The sequence below is a fragment of the Pelodiscus sinensis genome, chromosome 1 (genome assembly GCF_052426305.1).
Source record: "Pelodiscus sinensis isolate ZL-2025 chromosome 1, ASM5242630v1, whole genome shotgun sequence".
NCBI classification, from domain to species: Eukaryota; Metazoa; Chordata; order Testudines; family Trionychidae; genus Pelodiscus; species Pelodiscus sinensis.
In genome coordinates this window covers 76,262,699-76,288,121 of record NC_143052.1, presented here as the reverse complement: position 1 = coordinate 76,288,121, position 25,423 = coordinate 76,262,699, and the positions used below count along the sequence as shown (strand labels likewise).

At 43.0% G+C, this 25,423-nt stretch overlaps 1 long non-coding RNA gene across 1 annotated transcript in view; it reads left to right on the top strand.

Moving 5' to 3' along the window:
• Positions 1-23,606, top strand: part of LOC142829975 (uncharacterized) — a 64,261-nt gene extending 40,655 nt beyond the window's left edge. The window contains exon 3 of the long non-coding RNA XR_016348672.1: positions 21,505-23,606. This is a non-coding gene — a long non-coding RNA (uncharacterized LOC142829975). The remainder of the gene's footprint in view (positions 1-21,504) is intronic.
• Positions 23,607-25,423: the final 1,817 nt, after the last annotated feature.

Here is a 25,423-nt window from a genome sequence, read left to right as displayed (position 1 = left end):
TGGTGTGTGTGTTATACACCCGAGTCTTCAACTGCTGGGACACAAGGTCCTGTCGCAGCGGGCAGCCTAGGGAAGGCTGACGGGCGCCCCGGAAAGTTTAAGGTCCATGTCTTTGACCGCTAGGACCAGGTCCCTTCACGGTGGGCAGCCAAAAGGCTGACAGATGCCCCAGAGTTTACAGGAAGAGCTTATTACACCTCAGATTTTGACTGCTAGGATACATGATCCCTTTGCAGCGGGCAGCCTAGGGAAGGCTGAGAGAGGCCCCTATGGATCTGTCCCCTGGAAGCGACATGATCCAAATGCCCAGCTCTGCCTGTATCTGACCCTTATGACCGGCTGGAGTTCTTTTAAATTGTGCTTGGTTCTGTTACAGCAACTGAAGGAGTCAGGTTAAAGCTTAAACAGTTACAGGTTTATTAAAGAAGCTTATAAATCATATGGTTACAATGGCTATTGCTCTATTTCTTAACTGCTAACAAATATAGATCTTAAAAATGGTTACAAAGAAAATAAAGATAGAAAATAGAAACAATGGTACCAAGTGACAGCTTAATCTTTAAAGAGCTCTAAGTCTATGTGTACACCTAAGACAAAGGATCACATCCAGGTACAATTTTTATCCCCTTCTGAGCCTCTCGACTTCAGTGGGTCAAGCCAGGGCCGGTCCATCAATTCCTAGGAAAGACGAATACGAGGTGGGTGTCCCCGTGGAACCTCGGGAGGCAATGCACCTAACCTGACCAGCAGGAAAAGGTTGGATTGGCACTCAAAGTGAGTGTGCTGCTGGACCCATCTTTATACCCATGGGGTCACATATTTCTCTTTCTTATCTGTGATGCCAAATGGTGCTGGTCCTTCTTTGTGATGCCAGTTCTTACAAGGGAGTTTCAACTTAATTTACACTTGCAAGAGAGAGATAACTAAATTGTGAGTACTGGACATTTTTTACTGGACGGCTGTGTGTTCGTATCAATATAGGTGCCAGCCCAGGCTGTTCTCGCAGCCTCGAGGTCAACAATTGGCGTATCTCTTGTTTACAGCCATCCAGGGTCACAGCAGCCAGCATATCCAGGCCTTCTGTCAAGGCTTCAAAGACTATGCTGATTTTATTGCTCTGTCTATGCTCTGTATGCTTCAAGGCAAGCAAAAATGGACATTACGGGGGGGGGGGGGTTCCTCTCTGGCTACATTCCACCCCCTGATACGACACCCCACATCCCAGGATACAAGATGGCTGTGATGCCAGCACCTCTTGCCCACCTTGGGGGAATCTAAAAGTGCCCAATGGCCAGAATAGAGGGTTCAGGATCTAGAAATTAGCTAGAGTCCTTTCCTACTGCTGTATATCGAATGTGCACAGAAGAGATAGCTACATTGACTAGGCGTTGCACAACACATAGGGTTATGCAGAAAATGATTACAACAATTACAATGGTTAGAACAGTGGTTATAATAGAGTGTAGGAAAGAAGTTAGGCAAAATTCTAGCTGTTGGGCCAACCAATTTAGCCATGAGTTGTTTACATTCTTAGTTACAGCATGTCTTAACCCATACCATCCGTTGCCACTTTCCTTGCCTCCCCCCAGAGTTATTTTGAGGATTGCGGTAGTCGCTGTTATCGAACTACACCGGTCCCCATCGGAAGATGTCGCTCTTGTTCCACCAGTCGTTTGGGCTGAGAGGGAGAAACTCGATTCCCAGTTCAGTAGAGGAGTTGAGCAGGGTGTTCTGGTACAGCAGTAGCAGTTGGGATGAGGAAGAAAACCATGGCAAGTTGGAGTACCACGTCTTGCTTCAGCTTAGGTTTTTTCCATAATTCAGTCTATAACTAACAACAGCGATTGCAAGCGCTACACCAGCAAGCATTATATATACAAAAAGTTCATGGTGGTTTCCCGGATCCACACCAGCATTGGGAGGGATCCATCCCACTGGAACACTGTTTGGGGCCATTGCCTCAGTTTCCTGTAATAAAGCATAAGGTTCGCCGGTCTTGGATACAATCCAAGCCTTAGTAATGGTTATTGGTGTTAGCCCAGCGTCTGCAGTGGTCCAGACTCCTTTTCCCTTGTAGGAGTGCAGTACACGAGTTTGCGTTCCCAAGCTGGGGTGTTTGTTTACCACAGTGTCTCCAGGTGCATATTTAGAATCTTTGAGTGGTACAGTGGGGCTAGGAGAGGTTCTCCCTGTAGGGAAGAATCCCTTACTGATTGGACTGCCTGTAGGGGTCTGCCGATTGTTTAATCTTTGCACCACAGTATCCCATTTGCCATCTACGGGCCTCAAGTGGGCTTTCAACAGTCCATTCCAGCATTCGACCACACCATTAGACTGGGTCTCCTGGGGTGTTAGGACAAGGGCTATTAAGTTGTTTAGTCCCTTGATTGTAGACAACCCTGTTGCCACTCGGGTTGGGTAAGCAAAACTAATTCCTGAAATAATTTCCACTCCAGTTAAAACATACTTCCACCCTTGCTTACTGGTGGGTAGTGGACCAATATAATCTACTTGCCAGGTTGCCCATGGTACTTTTCCATCTCTTAGCCTGGCAAACCATTGTCCTTCTGTTATATGTTTCCTGAGTTCAGCACAGAGGGTGCAAGCTCGTACCAGATCCCTGGCTTGTTGGTGGGTGATAGGCCACCCCCTGGTATGTACCTGCCACACCAGCTCATCACTTCCTGTGTGTCCCAAGGTTTCATGTAGCCAAGTGTACAGGCGTTCCCAATCCACCTGGGCAGTAGAAATTTGTGCTGCTGCATCTGCTAGGTTATTTAGCTGAGCAGCCGGGGTGTTGTTCTTTGGGTGAGCTGACACATGACCTATGCTTAAGGCATGTTGGGTTGCATGCTGGTATATTCATTTCCAACATTCCCATTCCCAAACAGGCTTTCCCCTAATTCCCAATTATTATTCTTCCAGTTAGTTATCCACTGGGTGGCTCCAGCCCATACAGCATAGGAGTCAGTGTAAATGGTACTGGCACTTGCCTCACAAGCTAGTTTGATTGCTGCCAGCTCTGCAAGCTGAGCTGACCCCTCTGTTTGCAGTCAGGGGTGCAGCGGATGTGTCTGCTGAGACCGCCACAGCCTTCCCTGTCCGCTTTCCTTTGAAATAGCCAGGCAGCCTGTATTCGCATACAATGTTGGATTTGAAAGCAAGCCAAAAATGTTATCAACTCAGCCTTGAAAAGAGACAGTGAAGTTTCAAAGCTTGAATTTCTAAAATAATAATTTGTTTCTAGAGAGTTAAATTTAACCTTAAGAATTGAATGCCCAACACGAGCACTAACCAATTAAGTTTCAGTAGAATCCCTAATTTTCCCTTTGCATATTTAACAAAAGTGTTCGTAGCCAAATGTTTAAATTTGATTGTTTCTTCGCCTAGATAATTTGCACACTGCTTAAAAAAAAGAGGCTGCAAAGAAACAAGGTGTCATTTTTAAAGCAGGTTTCCTTTCACATATTATAACAATTGCTTAATTCCTTCCACACTCCCACGGAGTCCACTTTTTATCTTCACATTCCCTCAAATCACTTGCTTCGTCCTTTTAAAGAAAATGTTCCTCATTCCTAGTAACTTTCCAATGTCTGTATTACTTTCCTTATCCCTTCCACTATGCCTATAGGGCTCCAAACTTCTTGTCTTCCCCTTTCACATGCTTTTTCCTTCTTATGGTCCATCCTAATTCCTGCTAAATTACTTTTCCCAATGACACAGATTTGTCTAGTATTAATTTGGTAAGGAGGGTGGGCTTTTTAATTAGCTCCCCACATCTCCTGACTCCTTTCAATAGGTAAATCCGAATGTTTATTATTGCAGTCAGCTATTACTAATTTTAAACTTCTCAGTATAGGGTTTTCATAACATCCATGCTGCAGCAGAGTCTGTGGTGTAAATAGAGTGCTCATCTTTGGACAGTCATTTTCTTTTGGGATACTTCCGGTGGCAACTCCTTTCCCTCCAATATGAGCTTAATGATTGGGAGAGGAGTGTGAAGTGTTATGGCTTGAGCTTGAGTTAGTTCCTCTGTAGGCTGCCAGAAGCACCTTTTAATAAGGCGTGTAATTTGACTGTGACCCCTGCCATGACTTTGAGCCAAATTGTATGGGACGGCAGGGTGCAGCTTTTCCTTCTTGACATAAGGCATAGGACATCCCTGTGTTTCCCACAGTGAGGTACAAATGAAATGGGGCATAAGTGTGTATCTCACACTTATCAGCTGTCTCAGAGCTTCCTTGTGGGAAGTGGGGGTCCAGCGAGCATGCTTCCTGAGCAAATTATACGGGGAGTAGGTACGAATTAAGATTCCCTGTTTTTCCAGATTTTTAATTAGTTCAGAGACCGGAGCAATAGCTTCAGCTGGAATGCTGTACTGTTTTATCTTGATTACAGTGGAAGGCAGGAGATCGGGGGCTTGAGCCAGAAAATCCTTAAAGCCAGCTCCAAATGCTCATTTTTCTCCATTAATTACTTTCCCCTTCCCCTCTGCAGCCTCGAGAGGAGCCGTTCCTGTAGGTGCTCCATGTCCTTATTTAGGGTTCTCACCCGGGTATCTAGCTTCTGGCATTGTCTTCGCAGTTCCTCTTTCTCCCTATGAACCCTTATCAGCTCTGTTTCTAAGTTCCAGTACCTAGTGCAGGCTGCTTGCCACGCACCCTTTAACAGCCAGATGAAAGCGCCTTTCCTTAACATCACTTTGTCCCATTTAGGGTTGCCCCATCCCTGTTGGGCAAACTCTTTCTCTATACAGCTAAAATCCATGTCAATCGTGACTGGCTTCATGCTGCTGTATTTGAACCAATAACACAATCCTGCCGACTACGCCAATTCTGTCAGTCGATGGTCAGGGCAGTGAGTGGTGTGTGTGTTATACACCCGAGTCTTCAACTGCTGGGACATGGTCCTAGCAGTCAAAGACACAGATGTTAAACTTTCCGGGGCGCCCGTCAGCCTTCCCTAGGCTTCCCACTGCAACAGGACCTTGTGTCCCAGCAGCTGAAGATTCGGGTGTATAACACACACACCACGCACTGCCCTGATCATCGGCTGACATCTATGAAGCAAAAGCAGACTCTCACGTGGCAGCAGAGCAGTGTGTGTGTCTGTGACAGGGAAGTGGAGCCTCCCCTCCTCCCAGGAGGGAAAGCAAAGCCTGAGGTGGCCAAGGAAGAAAAGCTGAACCCCTGGTGCATTGACCTCTCCTGGTCTGGCAAATTCCCTGGCCCAGGATCAGTCATGTCCTGAGGATGCTGGACCAGGGAAGTTCAACCTGTATTGTACACCGTTTATTCCTTCCAAGACAAGGCATGCAATATCATAATGTATTTGTAGATTCTACACAATTGTCTGAAAGTAAAACACTGATACGAGTTTGAAGTCAGTTTCAACAGATGATGGAACAGCTATGGAACACGAGCACAGTATTAATGAGTTTCAAGGTTAAAATAATGAAGACTGGATAAAACAAGATCCTGGATATAAGATCTTTAAAACTTAAAACCTTCCCTTCCTGACTTCTCCTCTCTCTGGAACATAAGATGTTCCATTCCACAGCAGAATTAGTGGCCCATCAAGTCTGCAATCTTGCATCTGTCCTGTGATTCAGAGGAAAATGAAAAAATCCATAATGTAGTTCGGCCTTGTGCACATCCTTTAAATGAGCTTCCCTTTAATATAATTCTGCTTCAACAAAATAATTTTTGAAAGAGTTCACTTTTGTAAAGGAGGAAAGGCATGAAATCATAAGCATTTAGCAGCGTGAAAGGATACTTCAGAAGGGAACAAAAATCAATATGTTCTTGTAGTTCAGGCAACTAAGCTACAGTTTTATAAAAGGTCATAGGAACAACCCACATCTTTCCTGGTATTCCATTTGAGTGATATGATACTTGAAATGATGTGGGTGAAGAGAGACTACTCACCCCCCTAAATTATTAATATGATTGGAGCATGGCCAGTTAATATCAGAAGTGTCAGTGGTGAGACAAACATTGTAAAAAAAACCCAAATCCCATATTAGAGGCATTTCTGAATTTGTTCAATGTTCTATATTGTAACCTCTTTCTGAGCAGAACAAGTTTGCAGAATGTTTGAAAGCACATTGTTTCAGGCTTATTGTGTTTGATACAAGATCTATGATGTATGAGATAGAAGAGCAGTGTCGATTAGTGGATAAAGATCCAAGCTGGGACTCAGGAGACCTGCCTTCTATTCCTGTTTCAGCTCCTGGCCTCCTGGGTGACCCTGAGCAAATCACTTGTGTCACACTTCAGGACAACGGCACCTGTATTTGCCCCTGGTGATCCAGCAAGGACATCCACTATAAGGCTTCAAACTGTTGTCACTCTTGGATGGAGGCACAAGTGTCTCTCTTCTGACTAGGTATTCCCAGGCAGGAGAATTCCCTGTCTTTGCTGTGTCATTCTCAGCACTGACCAATTGCCATGGGATACTGGCTTGCTTTCTCTTCAGTGATGGATAACCATGCAGTTGCTACTAATATAAGGTATAGTACAGTTGTTTCTAAGGAAGCGTGTATGGTTAAAAAGCATTACAGAATAAACATCTTGGCTACATCTACACTGGTCCCTTCTTCGGAAGGGGCATGCTAATTTTGAAAGTGGGAATAGGGAAATCCGCGGGGGATTTAAATATCCCCCGCGGGATTTAAATAAACATGTCCGCCACTTTTATTCCGGCTTGGGGAAAAGCCAGAAAAAAGCATCTAGACTGGCCCGATCCTCCGGAATAAAGCCCTATTCCAGAGGATCTCTTATTCCTACTTAAAGTTCAAATCCCTTTCCTAAGCCTCAGTTTCCCAATCTATGAAATGGGGATATTGTTATCCTCTGTGAAGCACTTTGTAACCCATTTAGAGTAGGAATAAGAGATCCTCCGGAATAGGGCTTTATTCCGGAGGATCGAGCCAGTCTAGACGCTTTTTTCCGGCTTTTCCCCAGGCTGGAAAGAAAGCGGCGGACATGTTTATTTAAATCCCGCGGGGGATATTTAAATCCCCCGTGGATTTCCCTATTCCTACTTTCAGAATTAGCATGCCAGTGTAGACGTAGCCATTGAAAACAACAAAGAATCTACTCACATTCTAATAAGCTCATCAGTGTTTGCCCCAACTCTCATATGGTCTCTGGAAGGTACAGTCTTTTCACATTCCACCCTAGGGCTTAGGGGTATCCTGGTGATTGTAAGTTTTCATCAGAGTTTCAGTTCAGAGCAAGCGCATTAATAATGTTTAATTTCCACTTCATACAGTTCAGGAGTCTTTGAACAGAAGTTTCCAGAAGCAGGTTGTTAGTATACAAAGGGTCTGTCTCTGCCCTCAGTGCATATCTTCAAAAGGTTGGCTTCAGAAGGGGAGAATTTGCATTCCTCCACATCAAAGTAGTTCCTAAGGAAATGCACTACATGTATTGTTCCAAAGAGACCTTTGAGTTTCTTCATACCTTCCAGAGATTATTAATCTTCTATTCTTACCAAAGATGTTCCATAAAATCTCATAATAATACATACACATTTGCATTTGAAATACAATGAATTACAAAAGTGTTAACTCAGTAAGGTTTAACTTCATTCAGTAAAGTTTATTTTAATTCAACAAAATTTCTTTAGGATATTATAGAGTCTTGGCAATCCATTACAGCATCCCTTCCCTAAGCCTCAGTTTCCCAATCTATGAAATGGGGATATTGTTATCCTCTGTGAAGCACTTTGTAACCCACTAATGAAATGTACTTGATGAGAGCTAGGCAATATGTAGTTGGATTAATTTAAAAAGATAACTCTGAAACCTTTTTGATGTTTTAGTCTACATTTTGGAAGCATGGATCAGTCATACTCCCCATCCATATCCAGCCAGAGCTGGGAAAGTTAATGATCCAACCAACCACAGGAACAAATTCAGTGATTAATCCTATTCATGCTGGGCATATACTAAGAAAATGTCAACATGCCTATGTGTGTTAAAAATTGTACAGGAATCAGCTCAGATCTTTATTGAACTCTGAGGACCTTTCCTTCCACAGGAAGAATTAAACATCAATACAAAGCTATGTAATTTCAATATAAACATAATTTCATACAGTATTGATTTATAATCACTTTCTTTCTACAACTAATTGTCTGGCAGCACTTTATAGACTAAAAAAACATGTATATGATATCATGAGCTTTCATGTTTTGTTAGTCTATAAAATGCTACCAGACCATTTGTTGTTTTTTTTCTGTGCAGACTAACTCGGCTGCCCCTTGAAGTTTCTTTCTACAGATACCCTGCTTTTTATTTTTTTAATAATATATAAAAATAATCAAACAGTGCTTTGGAATGAGAATGTAATACTGAAGATCTGAATGCAGAAACACAAACTTTATATTAATTAGAAATTAACCCATAAGTTTATCTTTTCAGGCTGAATACTACTGTTATACAATATGCTATCTCCGGTGTTCGGTTTTCAGGCTTAAAGATGCTTCCCTATAGGCTTCCTTGGCCTTAGAGCTCTTTGCACAGGAATGTTCCTCTTTCTTGGCTTGCCCCAAAGCTAATTTTGAGCTGTTAAACTAATGGTCTATTACCCAAATAAGTTTAGTAAGGGGATCACTAGGAATTCCCCTTTCAAGATCTTTTCCAGTTAGCCAAATACGTTCTTATCTGCTACACAAATCTCTTAATTCTTTTTCCTACACATGGTGCAGCAGGACTTTACTCAAAATAAGCTATGCAAATTGAGCTACATCAGTTGCGTAGCTTATTTCAAAATAGTTTATTTCGAAATTGGGAGCTCCTCTCAACACTTACTTCAAAATAGAGTACTCTTCCTCCAACTTCCCTTACTCCTTATACAGTGAGGGTTACAGGAGTCAGAGTAAGCAGTCCTCCAGCTTGACAGCATTTCAACATTATTTTGAAATAACTGACTGCTGTGTAGATACGGACTAAGTTATTTCGAAATAATACTAGTTATTTTGAAATAATGTTGCTGTGTAGACGTACCCTCATAAAGACTCATCTATTATGTCCAGGAAAGGGTAAACTGGTTCAGAAAAAATAATTCAGTCAGGGTACATCTACATAGCAACATTATTTTGAAATAACTGAGTTTTGCGTCTACACAGCAGGCAGTTATTTTGAAATGATGTCGAAATACTGTCAAGCTGGAGGACTTCTGTAACCCTCATAGTACGAGGAGTAAGGGAAGTCAGAAGCAGAGTGCTCTATTTCAAAATAAGTGCTATGTAGAAGCTCCCTATTTCGAAATAAGTTACACAGTTGATGTAGCTCAATTTGTGTAGTTTATTTCAAGTTAAGCATGGCTGTGTAGACATACCCTCACATATCAACACAAGCGTGGGGAAAAATAAGTATATAAATACTCCTTTTTTCAAACAGAGATGCATTTTGTTGAAACTAGTTCCTCCTACCGCCCTCACTGATACTTTACATAGTCATGATTTAGATAATCTGAGCGTCTGCTAAATTAACTGTACTTTTCAAATCTTAGATTCACTAGAATTTACTAGAGCTTGAAGTCAGAATGGACTTTGAAACGCCCTTACGACATATGGCCTGAGCTGTACAGAGTCTGTCAGGGCATGTCTACAGGAAGGCTAAAGCCGAAATAAGCTACGCAATTTGAGCTACATCAATTGCGTAGCTTAATTTGAAATAGCTTATATTAGCTTTTGGCAGCTTTTTGGCACAGCAGGAAGTCTGAGATAGAGCATTCTTCCTCCAACTTCCCTTACTCCTCGTAAAATAAGGGATGCAGGAGTTGGAATAAGAAGTCCTCCAGCTTGAGATAATTTCAACATAATGTTGAAATAACTGCTTGCTGTGTAGATGCGGACTATGTTTTTTTGGAATAATATCAGTTATTCTGAAATAACACTGCTATGGAGACATAGCCTCAGACAAGCTGATATTCTGTCAGCTATGTGGTGAGCTAACAGAAAAAGTAGTAGGTGCTCTTGTGATTCCAGTCTGGGAGAAGGAACGCCTATGAGAATGGAATCCACTAGTGCCAAGAGGGAGGGTTAAACAGAGAAATCACTGTACTTAGGGGGAATTAAAGGATTCAGATGATTTGTAAATACAAGACAGAAGAAAACAGAAAAGATGTCATAGGCAGAAAGATTTCAAAAAGTTTCAGATAAATATATACACATTTTGGAACGTAACCAGCAAAATAACCTTTCAAATCACTTATTCTTTAGTCGTCAGTATTTATATGACTTAATTTACATGTTTTACATGGTGTTTTTTCTTTTAGCTTTTTTTTATTCTGACACTAATGGAGGATGTGTTTAGTTGTAACAATAACAAAGGATTCTCTTCACAGAAATGCCTACAGTGAACTTCTGGCACACTGCACCTTTCTGTGTTTTTTGTGGAGAGCTGACTGGCTGCATGTTGCTGATTCTTCTCATTTTACACTTCTAAAATCACACTGAAGAGACAAAGCAAATGTTCCATTTAAACAACTGCTGTAACTGCTTCAAAAAGTGGAGGAAAGGTGCTGGTGGTCTCTGGAATCATCAGTCCCAGATCACACTGTGAAAAAGCTTTCGAAGCTTTGCTCTGGAGAATGAACTTTCTAAGCTTATTGATTAAAGTCTCTCATGTGTATTCTCATTAGGAAGGATTTTTCTACAGTATAGAGTATAAAGATGGAGAAAAAGCCTAACTTTTGAACTGAGTATGTTAAGTTATTCTTCCCAGAGACTGTAACACCTTCTCCTTTCTAAGGTCACTAGTAACATCAAAGAACAGTCCTAGTCAGTTATTTGCTGATAACAGACTTTCTTTAATGTCTTCCAGTGGCTCAAAAGTCCCCCGGACATTAGAAAAGGTTACCTCTGCTGGGTAACTTTTAATGATGCTTTACTCTATGGCTACGTCTACACTGGCATGAATTTCTGCAAATGCTTTTAACAGAAAAGTTTTCAGTTAAAAGCATTTGCAGAAAAGAGCATCTAGATTAGCACGGACACTTTTCCACAAAAGCACTTTTTGCAGAAAAGCATCCGTGCCAATCTAGACAAACTTTTCCGCAAAAAAGCCCCGATCGCCATTTTCGCGATTGGGGCTTTTTTGCGCAAAATAAATCTGAGCTGTCTACACTGGCCCTTTTGCGCAAAAACTTTGCGGAAAAGGACTTTTGCCCGAACAGGAGCAGCATAGTATTTCCGCAAGAAGCACTGATTTCAGACAGTAGGAAGTCAGTGTTCTTGCGGCAATTCAAGTGGCCAGTGTAGACAGCTGGCAAGTTTTTCTGCAAAAACAGCTGCTTTTGCGGAAAAGCTTGCCAATCTAGCCTATGTGTACATATGTACAGGACTCGACAAATAATGCAATCTATTCACCTGTGGTGAGTAGATTGCAACCCGGAAGAGCCGGGTTCGGGTGATCTGTGCATGTGCAGAACGATCTGCGCATGCACAGATCGCTGGACAGCGCGACTGGTGAGACCTGCATATGTATAATGACAAGATTGGAGCTCTGTTAAATTTGCCCACTTGTCCTAGAAGCAGGGACCGAGTTATTTAAAACAAAATGCCATAAATCGCCATGAGAAATGTGTGCATTGTGAAAAATTGTCATAAACCACAAGGCCAAAGCAAAAGAAAGGTTTTCTTTGCTGCTTGCAAAATCAAACAATCATATGGGCAAAAAGCAAAATGCTGAAATGATCTAATTTGTAATTTATATTTCTTTCTAAAATCAACATACAGATTTTGCTAATCTATCTTGTTCATCCCATGCAATGTAAGTATTTCTATAACAGCAGGAGGAATTTTGATGTTCACAAAGTGCATATTGAGTTTCTAGCTGTTCACTTGAATCAATTTATATTGACTTAAATATTCAATAGGTGGCCTCATCTCTCAACTTTGCAAACTTTTTAATTCTTATTTACTTGCGGATGGAATGCAGCTATTATAGTAAAAGTTAACCTGTTTGTCCCATTCTAAAAATGGGAAAGAGCAATCGTAACTTTTATATTTTGTATTTTATATTATATGGTGTGCCCTAAGAGCCTTAGAAATTTGCATGCTCCCTGATTTCTTTTCCAGAGTGACTGATACCTCATTGACCATAAACCATTCCATCCTGAACTTCAATTTTCATTCCCTTTAAAGGCACAGAAATTGCAGTGTCATTTACAGGTGAGGGTGGAATGCAGCAATAATTTCAGGGAGGTGAGGTACCCAGCAGCTGGCCTATCATGAACTGGGAAGTGGACGGGAGCATGTAAGGAGTTAGCTCAAAAAAATTGGGCACTATTGCTAATACTTTTTTACAGCAGATATAAAAATAAAACCATAGACATATCCTGCCTCTAGCATAATCCTGCAATAGTACACATCATGATATTCATGCTATCTTTCACACCACACTCAAATGTGACTTTATTTCTAATAGAAGTATAAAAATCTTCAGTTTACTCTCAATTTTTTTAATGGTAGTAATGTAGATAGGAAGAAGTGCAGATGTTATTGGGCTAGGTTTGATATCATAGGGTATGTCTACACTACAGCACTAATTCGAACTAACTTAGTTCGAATTAGTTAATTCAAACTAAGCTAATTTGAATTAGCGCATCTAGACTTAAAAACTAGTTCGAATTAGCGTTTTGCTAATTCGAAATAGCATGTCAACACTGAGGCTATGTCTAGACTGCAGGCTTCTTTCGAAAGAGGCTCTTTCGAAAGCATCTTTCAAAAGAGCCTCTTTCGAAAGATCGCGTCTAGACTGCAGGCGGATCTTTCGACAGAAAAATCCGCTTTTTCGAAAGAGAGCACCCAGCGAGTCTGGATGCTCTCTTTCGAAGACGGCCTCTTTACATTGAAGAACGCCTTCCTTCGAAAGAGGAACTTTCGAAGGAAGGCGTTCTTCCTCGTGAAACGAGCTTTACCACCATTGAAAGAAAAGCCGCGTTCTTTCAAAATAATTTCGAAAGAACGCGGCTTGAGTCTGGACACAGGGGAAGTTTTTACGGGAAAAGGCTACTTTTCCCGAAAAAACCCCTGAGTCTGGACACGGCCTGAGTGGACCCTGAACCGGGATTAAGGGTGGCCAGAAGCAGTGATGGCAGGGCATCAGATTAGGACTTAGAGCGTGGAGCTGCTGTCTCAGGTTAGCCGAGGCCTGTGCTTAAAGGGACCCGACCCCCATCTGGGACAGACAATTCTCAGGGGTTCCCCGCTTGCAAAGCAGTCCTTGCTTGGAGTGCCCTGAGTGCCCACACTCGGCACATCACAGCACTCGACCATCAGCCCAGCTGCACTTGCCGCAAGCTGCCATCCGGAGGGGGGGGGGTCAATCAAGGGGCTTCAGGAGAGCTTCCACCCCGAGAAGCCCACAGAGCCAGCCCAGTCCTCCCCATCAGAGGCTCGTACCCCATTCCTCGCTCACCTCCTTCCACTTACCCCCCCAACCCCCCTTCCTGATGTACAAAATAAAGGACATGTGTGTTCAAAAATAGAAACTCTCTTTATTGAACAAAACTTGGGGAGACTGGGAAAAGGAGGTGGGAGAGGGGAAGAGAAAGGGTGGGAGAGGGGAGGGCAACTACAATGATCAGGGGTTTGGAACAGGTCCCATATGAAGAGAGGCTAAAGAGACTGGGACTTTTCAGCTTAGAAAAGAGGAGACTGAGGGGGGATATGATAGAGGTCTATAAAAGCATGAGTGGTGTTGAGAGGTTGCATAAAGAAAAGTTCTTCATTAGTTCCCATAATAGAAGGACTAAAGGACACCAAATGAAAGGAATGGGTAGCAGGCTTCAAACTAACAACAGAAAGTTCTTCTTCACAAAGCAAATAGTCAACCTGTGGAACTCCTTGCTGCAGGAGGCTGTGAAGGCTAGAACTAGAACAGAGTTTAAAGAGAAATGAGATAAAGTCATGGAGGTTGGGTCCATGGAGTGCTATTAGCCAGGGGGTAGAAATGGTGTCCCTGGCCTCTGTTTGTGGAAGGCTGGAGATGGATGGCACGAGACAAATGGCTTGGTCATTGTCTTCGGTCCATCCCCTCCAGGGTCCCTAGTGTTAGCCGCTGTTAGCAGACAGGCTACTGGGCTAGATGGACCTTTGGTCTGACCCAGTACGGCCATTCTAAGCTCAGGGCTCAGAGTGGGGGGTCTCAGTGGACCACCTTGATTTTCATGCCTACCTGCTCCTGGGTGGCCAGGCTGGCAGCTATCCTGCCCTAGACAGCCACTTTCCTGTACCTAGTGTGGAGGTCGTGGATGAGGTCCACGATGTCCACACTAGACCAAGCGGGCGCCCGCCTCTTGCAGACCCAGGCAGACTCCCGGGAGCCGCCAGCCTGGTCCCAGGAAGAGGCGGAGGGCTGGGTGGCAGCGGGTCGCTGGCTCGAGCCGTGCCAGGTGCAGGGTCTGCTGGCTGGGTGCTGACAGGCTTGCACCTAGCACGGGTACCGTAGCCAGACCGTGCCCCTTTAAGAGCTCTGGGGCTGGGAGGGGGGCAGAAGAGTTTCCCTGGTAGTGCCCAGAGTGGCCACCAGGGAAACCTGGGGAGGGCTAGCCTCCCACTAGTTCGAATTAAGTGGCTACACGGCCCTTAATTCGAACTAGTTAATTCGAACTAGGCATTAGTGCTCATGGAATGAGGTTTACCTAGTTCGAATTAAGCGCTCCGCTAGTTCGAATTAAGTTCGAACTAGCGGATCGCTAGTGTAGCGCCTATCAATGTTAATTCGAACTAACGTCTGTTAGTTCGAATTAACTTTGTAGTGTAGACATACCCATATGTACTCATCAGATTTGGCTCTTTTTCAATTCCAGCACCATAAGTTACCCTGACCTCATGAACAGTTCCTGAACTTCCTTTCCTCTCAGGGTACATCTAGACTACCGCGTTTTGTCGACGGAAGTTTTGTCGACAGATACTGTCGACAAAACTTCCGTCGACAAAGAGCGTCCAGACACATTGAGTTCTGTCGACAAAGCAAGCTGCTTTGTCGACAGAACTCCGTAGTCTGGACGCAATGGTACAGGCAATAACACCTTCTGTTGACAGAGTTCTGTCGACAGAAGGTGTTATGCCTCGTAAAATGAGGTATACCAGCGTCGACAAAACTGCTGAGTTCTATCGACGTTATGTTGACCGAACTCAGCGGTAGTGTAGACGCTGGTATAGTTTTGTCGACAAAAGTCCACTTTTGTCGACAAAACTAGGTAGTCTAGACACACCCTCAATGACAGCTACTACCACCCTCATAGCATTAAAAAAAATAATTTCCTAATGGAAAGTCAACAGATTTCTTCCTCTATGCAAAAACAAAGCGAAACAAAAACAAAAACATGTTCCTGAGAAATCTTGCATGCTTTTACAAACTTCCTGCAGCTCCCGGCCACTGTGGTGAGTGCTAGGGGGAGGGAGATGCTGACTGCTGCTGCTGTACAGGAACAGCCCTCTCCCCCCTACTGCATCACCCCCTCAGGTGGGACAAGAGAGACCCATGAATACATGAAATTGCAAACAGTGATTCTGTGAAATGCGAGGGTGTCTTGTAGTAATGTTGAGACCACTAATGACAGAGGGAAAATAAGCACTGTCCTTTGATGCCCTCAAAGCAATTGGTGTGGAGAAGAGCATTCATTCCCATTAACTAACAGAGTATTTAAAACCAACAGATCTGATCCCCCAGAGTAAGCCATCCGACTTCCAGACATCATCTAATATCCTTCCCTCATGTAAGACAGGAGAGGGAAAAATTGCTCACCACAGACTTCCAGGAAGAGTTCCTGCTGCTTTGAAGACTATGCTCCTTGAGTAACATGGGCTGCTGCACAGCGAGCAGAGGGAATCAGTGAACAAGGTCATATGCTTTCTAGAGTGCATGGCCAAAGTAGTCAACCAGTTTGGTGTCCCACTGCTCAGGAGGAGATATTGCTCACACATATACTCAGGAAGTTACATCACTTCCCATGGTGGAGACAAAGCCAACAGCCTCATGTCTGTGAGTGACACATTTTATATCCCTGAAAAGGTGATGTACATACCTGAACATGATCCTCCCATACCTTTCCCCAGGGCTTACAGTGGCTGTTGGCCCCACACTTTCAAACAAAAAGACAGATGGGCAGTAGTATAAACCGTCCAGTCACATAAAAAAACCGGTTTTCTTCCCATATTATGGTCATAAACAACTATAATTAGGACTGGGCCATTGAAATATTGTGCTGCTAGGACAGAATTAATGTTCATGGATTGGCAGAATATGTGGAAGTACACAATCACAGATGTTGGGAAGCCACAATATCGTCCTTTATGTAGTGCCATCATATGGAACTTATTACTAATGTTGCATACATCTGTGCATAGGCCAGAATCCTGACATAACTTAGACCTAAGCTTTCAAATATGTTAAACAGCCTACACTGTTTGCATTTCACACTGAGGAGATGTAGGTTGAGTAACTACAACAGTTAACCTGATTAGCCTTAATACGTGGTCTCTAAGGGCATGTCTACACTAGGGAGTTATTTCAAAATAAGTTATTTCAAAATAGCTCTATTCCTTTTAACAAGCAGGAGTTATTATTTCAGAACAACAAGCCCTTTATTTCGATGTAACAGGCTTGATAGCGTGGACACTCACCATGGGTACATCTACACTAGCTCGTTAGTTCGAGCTAGGTAGGGTAATTAGGGCAAGCGGAGCTGCAAATGAAGCCCGGGATTTAAATATCTGGGCTTCGTTTGCATGTTCCTGGGTGCCGCCATTTTTAAATCCTCCTGAGTCTGAACTCCGTGCCCGCGGCTACACGCGGCACGGAGTAGGTAGTTCGAATTAAAGATCCTAATTCAAACTACTGTTACTCATCATTCCATGTGTAGACGTACCCCTTGTTATTTTGAAATAAGGGGTGTTTTTTTAAACAAATCCCTAGTGTAGACATGCCCTAAGTTACGATGTAACTTAGCTATTTCTTCTATATTATGTGCTCTGTGCCCTATCAAATATATATTATAAAGAGTTTTGTCTGTTTGATCAAGATCTCCTCTTAAACAATATGAGCTAGGACCACCCAATTTGGTATGTAGCTTCCTCTTTTCATAAGTTAAAGAAAAGTAAGTGTTCAGTTGTGCCAGGAAAATGGGATGTGCCTGTAAAGGGATTGCTTCTCATAAAACCAGACACAAAAGAGGCAGACTCACCAAATTATGTACAATCCTCAAAACTGGCATAACTGAGTGAATGTTGAATAGGATGAACCTGGAATGGGATTGCCTTCCAATAAAAAGTATAGAAAAGAGCTTAAGTGGACAAATTTGGAGCAGCCCTCTATTTTGGAACAACTACATTGATGCTTAAAGTTTGAAAAATAGAAGAAAATGTTACTGGAAACCAAATTGACCATAGCTCTTTTTTATTACTCCACAAAAAATTAAAATAAAATAATACAAGGAATATAACACAGTTCTTAAGAAATAAAATATACACTCCAACACAATAAATACCACACACAAAATAGCATACAAAGGGGCACTTTACTGGGCACAGGAAAAAGAAAGGTGTGTATGAGTGGGAGGGTATGTCTACACTACCACCCTAGTTCGAACTAGGGTGGTTAATGTAGGCAACCGGAGTTGCAAATGAAGCCCGGGATTTGAATTTCCCGGGCTTCATTTGCATATTGTCGGGCGCTTCCATTTTTAAATGTCCGCTAGTTCGGACTCCGTGCCTGCGGCTACACGCGGCATGAACTAGGTAGTTCGGATTAGACTTCCTATTCCGAACTACCGGTACACCTCGTTCCACGGTAAAAAAAACTGCCATGTTCTTTCAATTTACTTTTGAAAGTAAATCTAGATGCAGGTAAAGGTTTTTTAAAAAACGGCCACTTTTTTCGAAAAATCCCTGTACTCTAGACACACCCATAATGTTCAAATCACTTTAATTCTTTTATTAATACAAACTTTTCCCTTAATTTGTGAAAAGTACAATCATTTAGATAAAGCATATACATTTTTATTTTATTTTTCCGCCCCATCCCTTCAAAAAAATTGAGTTAAGGTCTCAAGCAACACCAGGAATGAAACACTTGAAAAATTTAGAACATGCACTCTGGATGCGAACATATAGACTTCCAGATGAAGCTGTCAAGTGGAAAATGAATGGCATGAGGAAATGAGGGTGCTCATGAAAAAAATTTAAAAGAACCTTTACCAGGGATCGCAAAATGGTCTACCTGAACACCACAGAGTAGATGGGAGCAACTGCTCATGACAGACAGGGATGAGAGAGTCTAGTTTCTGCTCTATGTGCTAACATTGATGTAAGAACTATGTAGTAATAATAAAGACAAATAATCTACTATATATTTGAGAGAGTTTGCCTATCTGTGTGTCTGTCCCTATTGATGATTAAGTGAATGATAACTGACTTTGTAATTCTGAATGATGAACTACTAACCAAGGATAGAACCATCAAGGAGAGTAAAGAGATTTTATATAAGTTCAGAAAGGAGTAAGGACCTCTCTGTGAGCTAAGTGTTATGTGGAACTACCATGAAGTCATCCAAAGTTGGCCAAAAGATCACATCACAAAGGGGGCTATGGAAATGTAACATGTAAAAGTAGATTGCTGGCCAGAACTAAGCCAGCAGATGTTGAGCATATGGCTGAGCATGTCTTACACAATCTGTTGTGGTATAGCATGTTTGAAACGATACTGAAAATGTCCAGCAAACGTTGTGAGAAGTCATAAAGGAGATGCCTCATTTTCCCATTGGCTGATGGGAAGAGATACAAACTGTACCCTAGTTGGACATTTCAAACTTTGTCAGAAGCCTAGGTCACTTCTTTATCAGCCCTCAGCAGCTTTGTCATAAAGAGCAACCGACAGAAATTGTTCAAAATGCTCTTTTTTGTTCAACATAGTGCTCCCTAAAATCAGACATCTGGAGGAAAGAGACTGAGTAGGACGGTTGTCGCCAAGCCTGAAAGAATGCCTCTTGCCTGGTAACAGCTAAAGTCGGGAGGACAAGCTTGGAGCATCCTGGAGATCTTGGACCTCATCAAGGTGTGGGGCTGCTTCAATGGGACCTGGAGGCAGAGAGCAGCCAGATGCCTCTTGTGGCTCTCTGCTCTGGGCACCAGTGGGATGAGGAGGCCTATTAGAAACTGGCCAATGGGAGCTAAGAGATTTTACTAGGATTGGGAGCAGCAAAGCCTCCCCCTCCCCTGACTCCCAGGGTAGAAAGCCACAGGGAGAAGACAGACATTTTGAGCAGCCTAGGACTGCAGCAGTCAGGGAACCTGCCTCAGGATCCTGAACAGCTGCTGGCTGTGAGCCTCCTAGGTAAGCAATTGCCAGCCACAGCCTGCCTCTGGGATCCCTGCCCTTTCTTCCCCCCCAATTCCCTGCCCCAGGTCACCATCCAAACCCTCTGCACTCTCGTCCTCTCTTCTCTGAGGCCACATGTCCCTCCCAAACCCTGCATCCCCTCCCACATCCCATACCCCCTTCTGAACCCAACAACCCAAGCCTCTGCCCCAGATCAGAACTCTCTCCTTCACCCAAACTCCTGCTCAAAACCTACATCCTCGCCAGCACTTCAGTCTCCTAACCTGATCTCCCTTTCTGCACCCAAATTCCATCTCAGACCTCTCACTCATTCCATAGAAAAATGTGTCTCTTGATGACTTACCAAAATCTTGGAGTGGCTCCCCATCCAAAATTACTGCCCTTCCCTGAACTAAAGTCTTGCCACTGACAAACACCCTATTAACCCTTCCTTTTGAATGCTACCTGAGAAGATTGGCATAAACTCCAGAAAGTGATCAAGAAATACCTTCAGTGAATCACCTGCATAGACGGTCTCAAGGAAACAGTCATTGCAACTATGCAACTGAATTGGAGAACCCACCTTCTTTGTCAGTTTCAACTAATAAATAGAAATTATATATATAAGTGATAAATTGGTTTCATTAATTTCTTTTCATGCAGTCTGACCTCAAGTTAAAACTCTCTGAATTACTAAAATTAATGTTGCATATTAATATTTTAGTAGCAAGTTTACTTTAATTTGTCTAGAAATTACATTTAAATGCTGACTCATTTGAGAGCCTGGTGGCTGGAGAAACTCATATCAAATAACTAACCCTACTCCTATTGGTAAGAGGAAACTGCACTTCTTTTTGTGAAACCCTTAGGTGAGATCGACACTAGACCTAGAAGGTCTGCTTAAGGTATGCAACTCCAGCTACGTAGAATACATAGCTGGGGTTGGCTTATTTTAAACTGAGCTTGGTGGCATCCGAAGGGAGCAACTGCAGGGTGTAGACGTGCCAGCTGGAGCTGCCCTCAGCATTCAGTTTAGCGGGTCTATACTAGGTCAGAACGTTGATCTCTGGAGTGGCAACTGTAGATGTGCCCTTAGGATGTGTCTAAACTACATGGCTTTGTCACCATAGTCATGTAGATTAGTTTACTAGACATACCCAAATGAAGCCACAATTTAAATAATCACCGCTTCATTTAAATTAAAATGGCTGCCGCACTGTGCCCATCAGCTGTTGTTGGCTCAGCGCTGTAGTCTGGATGCTCCGTGGTCGACATCAAAGGCATTTGTCAACCTCCCCGGTATGCCTCGTGGGATGAGGTTTACCAGGGAGGTCGACAAATGCCTTTGATGTAGACTGTGGAGCATCCAGACTACAGCTCTGAGCCAACAAACAGCTGATCGGCACAGCGCGGCAGCCATTTTAATTTAAAGGATGCGGCGATTATTTAAATCGCGGCTTCATTTGGGTATGTCTAGTAAACTAATCTACATGGCTCTGGCGACAGAGCCAAGTAGTCTAGACATACCGTTCGTGTTTCAAAGAGTTGAGCTTAAAAATCTCACAGACTGTACTCAAGCAGCTTCTTGGACAAAAGGAGGAAGTCACTTTGATTTGTTTGGTTAACTGAATATTTTAACGTTATTTGAACCTAAAAGAGTGAAATTCTGAAGAAATCTTAAAAGCTTCAAAATTACCTGATATTATTTGGGGTTGTGATGTCATGCATGTATGAATGACAAAGCATATCTTTGAAAAAGGTAATTATGACCCAACTTGACATTGTTTGATAATGAAGTTACTTGTCTACATTTCAAAATTCTGCTTTAGAACTGTTTGAACTGTGTCATGAGCCTTCCCTACACTGGCATACAAGACAGTTTGTAAGTAAACATCGATCTATATTTAATGATCCGTAGATCTATAGAGGCACCAATTTCACCTGGTCAGGTGAAATTAGCTAGAATAAAAGTTTGCCTTTGTAACAAGATTATGTTAAATTGTTAACTGAAATATTTTATCTCTCAAATTGTAATATCCCATGCTGAGTTCAATTTTTTACATTGTTCAAAATATAGTCTAAACATCTTTACTATGTTTTCTGTAATTTGATTGATTGAAAAGCTATTTTAGCTAATAATAATTTTCCTGTCTTTTCTTCAACTAGGAAACACAGAGCCAAAGAACAGAAAGAAACCTACTGTAGATAATTGGTTAATTGCATAATTTGACCAATTTGTGTTTTACAACTTACTTGAGCTCTGGCTTGGGCCCATTTAACCAAGCTGTTTGATACTGATGATCCCACAGGATATTTCTTTAATTTGGAGAAGATGACTGTGGACTGCCAGCAGAATCATATTTTCAGGCTGCCCAGTGCCCGACTGACAACGCTGTGGATCTGGAAAGCAGCTGTTTCATTCTACAATACTTTATTGTAGCCTGGAGATCTGCAATGGCATCTGGATGACCCTCTCTTCTCTCATGAACTATCAGATACATGTAACTTGGACCACAGACGCTGATTCATGAATACCAGGATAGGAAATACTAGAAAGGCTCATGATACCAGGGTGCTGATGAACTCAGGATTATACTTGAGAGGGGATGAAGAGACTTTTTTCCTCCAGAAACAATATTGTTCTCTATAGTGTGCCTGTGTCAATTATTATTTTGGAGAACCTGCCCCTAACTTCATTCATTAAGTCATACTGCAACTTGAGTAATCCTGGAGAAAAGATATTCAGCTAGAAACTTCAGTTTGGTCATGAAGTGCACATTTGGGAAGCTTGATGGTGCTGCCTAGGTACCATCTGGATGCCAATGTGGTCAATACCTTTTATATAATGGGAGCCTGTGGCATTTGTGAGTGCTTCTGTCCCAAGTGGTTTGCAAATTGATTTACAAACCATGTGCCATATGTTCATTCTAAGAAATCAGTGATGTCCTATCTTGGCATCAGGGAATGACACTTGCCTGTGTCAAGGGCCACCCTCACATCCCAGACAGCTGCTGGAAAAGCACATGCTGGGACAGTAGCACATGTTGGAAGGCTTCATAGCTTGCTGGGCGTGTTCTTCTGCAGCTGAAAGTCATTGGCCTTCTATTCCTGTGAAATTTCACACATTGGTTAACACCAGGGGATAGGATTTGTGTTGTAGAAGCTGGTGTCAGAGTAGTAATGCAGTCATTGTGAAATGATTTTGTTCAGGCATGGGCAATAATTTTTAGTGTGGGGGAGGGGCTATTCCATGATTTTGGGAAATGGTCAAGAGATGCACTTTTCTTGGAGGAGGTGCGGGGTCTGAGATGGAGGTTGGAGTGTGATCTGGGGCAGAGGCTTGGAGTGCAGAGTCTTGGAGGGACCTGAGGAAGAAGAAACAGAGGGTACAGAAGGTTTAGATAGTGACCCGGAGCAGGGAGTTGGGCGGAGGGAGAGGGTGTGGTGTCAGAGGCAGACTGTGGCTGGGAGGTGCTTAATTAGGGGACTCCCAGTCAGCAATCGTGCAGGACCTCAAGGCATGCTTCTTGCCTGTTGCAATCCCAGGCTGCTGAAATTGGCTGGCTGCTCCATGTCACTCTCTGCTCCAGGGACTGAGGGTAGGGAAAATTTTGCTTTCCCCTCCCCTAGAAAAATCTCTCAGCTCCCATTGACCAATTTCCATGAAGCCTCCTCTCCTCTGGCACTGGGAGCAGAGAGCCACAGGGAACAGCTGTTCTGTGTGAACAGACACAACCCCCAACCCTCTCAAATGCCCTCTCAGCTACAGTTTGAGCAAGTTTCCTGTTATGCTGAGTAGCTGTGTTTAGAAAGTCCCCAATAATGTTAGATGCTTGTTAAAACCGTATGAATATGTAACCTGTCAGTGTATGCATGATGAAGTATGAATGAGATACAGCCAATCATAAAGCAGAATAGTATGTAATATCTTTGATGGCTGTCTACAAAGTACTTAAATGGATGTAACCTGTTGCCAGGTGGAGTCTTTTGTCTTGGAAAGATGTAACAGCACTCAAAGCTCGAGAGTGGACTGAAAGCAGTAGAGCCCTCCTGTGAATCTCAAGGGACCTCAGGGAATTCTTCATTATCTCAAGGCCGATCTCTGAGGAAACTATGGTCCAGCCAGTCTTAGCCACCTGTGAAATTGAAACCAACTCTTGCCGCCTGCAGTCTGCCTCCAAACTATCAGCATGAATGTGATGTGTATGTGAGAGTATTGCCATGCCATTAAGAATCTGTACTAATAAAACAAGTTTCAATACTGCTCAAGTTCACCCTTTGTCTGAGCTTTTTTCTTGACTGATTCCAAGGACAGGCAACACTGTGCCTGAGGGTCCTGGTAGGGTGCCTCATGGGCTGGACTGGGCAGTTTGCAGGCTTGATTCAGTGACTAGGCAGACTGGATCCAGCCCATAGTCCTTAGCTTCCCTGTCCCTGCTTTTGTCTTAACTGTTCACACTTGTCTAGGAATTTTTGGTATCCAGAGCACTAGATGTCTCTTAACAACCTCATCAACATTTTGTATGGGACTGGAAAATGCACCCATTTTTGTAATCATTCTTTCTCAGCATTGCTAACTAATCCTAAAGCTGCAACTGGTTATGGATGGGGATTGGAAGTGTTGAGTGGAAAGAGGGACCAATTAATCAGTGAATAGTGACAGATGCCTTTATTGTTATTTTAATTGTTTCATTTTTCTTCATATGAACCATGCCATAAAGACCCGTTTTCTATATTATGATTTCTTCTGCTATTAAGAAAGAGCACTCATTGCACTGTCCTTCCCCCATGCATGCATATTTGGATATTTCTCATCCTGTGGCAGTTGTGGATGTGAGACAGAGAGAAAAGTGATTTCACTCTGATAGCACCAGTTACCTCATTCTAATTCATGTGCTCAGAATTGTGGGGCCCAATGCTGAACTAGGAAATATCTCACTTTGATTCTAAGGAAGGATGGGGAGCACACACAAGTCTGGAAAACTTTAACATTTATTAAAATTACTCTATGAAATGTGTACTTGAAATATTTTTAAAAAGAAATGTAAACCACAAAATATAATGGGACTGCCAAAGGTGAATGTCTTTGCAACCATCTCCTTGATTTCCCCCTTATGGGGAGGGAAGGGAAATGATGGGGAAACTATTATTGTGGACAAACAGGGACATTGCCTGCATGAGGTTTGGAGGTAGGCACGTGGTGGGGTCTAGGACTTCTGCAGGCTCATCATTCCTGACCGAATACTCAGGAGAGTCCAGGTTTTGAATGCTGGTGGAGGATGTGGTTCCAACAGTCCTTCAACTTCCTCCTGATCACTCGGGTCTGGCGAGGAGAGGGATGTGTTGGATCCTTCACCTCAGCAACAGCCTGGGCAGCAGCCAGAGGAAAAAGAAGAGGGGAGGAGGTGGTGGAGTTAGTTCTCAAGCAGGTGCAGTGGCCACTGCAGAAGGGGGACCCTGAACTCATTCATCCAACAATTCTATCAGTTCATCATTGTCTCGTCTTCCTGACAATTAGCCAGATTCTCCCAGGGGTTCAGGAACTCAAACTGCTCTTGGTTTCTTCAGCCCATGCCAATGAACATGCCCTTCAGTAGTCTCTGTCTTCTTTTACTCTCTTTGGGATGCTGTCCTTCCCTCTTGGTGGCACGGTTTCCCTTCAGGCATTCAAAGATCATGGTAGCATTCCCCCCCCCCCCCTTTAGAAGAAGCCAAGAAATTTCCCCCATAACATACATGATCAAAATACCTGCACTTTTCAGTGCTCCAGGAACATGACTGTTTTACTACCCTTCATTCTCACATTACTTTTGACCCATAAAGAAGACACTGAGTCTATGAATGAGTAGACTCCACACCAGTACTAATGCTTTAAACATTTTAAATATTTACAGCATCTCAAGGAAGGTCTGGGGATGCTGGGGATTGTAGTTCCTTCCAGGAGTTGCATTACTGGTTTGTAATTTATTCTTTAAAGTCTGGCCAACATTTGGAGAACATCAGTGATTCCTGTAAGCTGTGTGCTTCTGCGGCTGCTCAGGAGAGATTCAAATGCTGCCCAGCTGATTAGTAGCTAAGTCTTTTG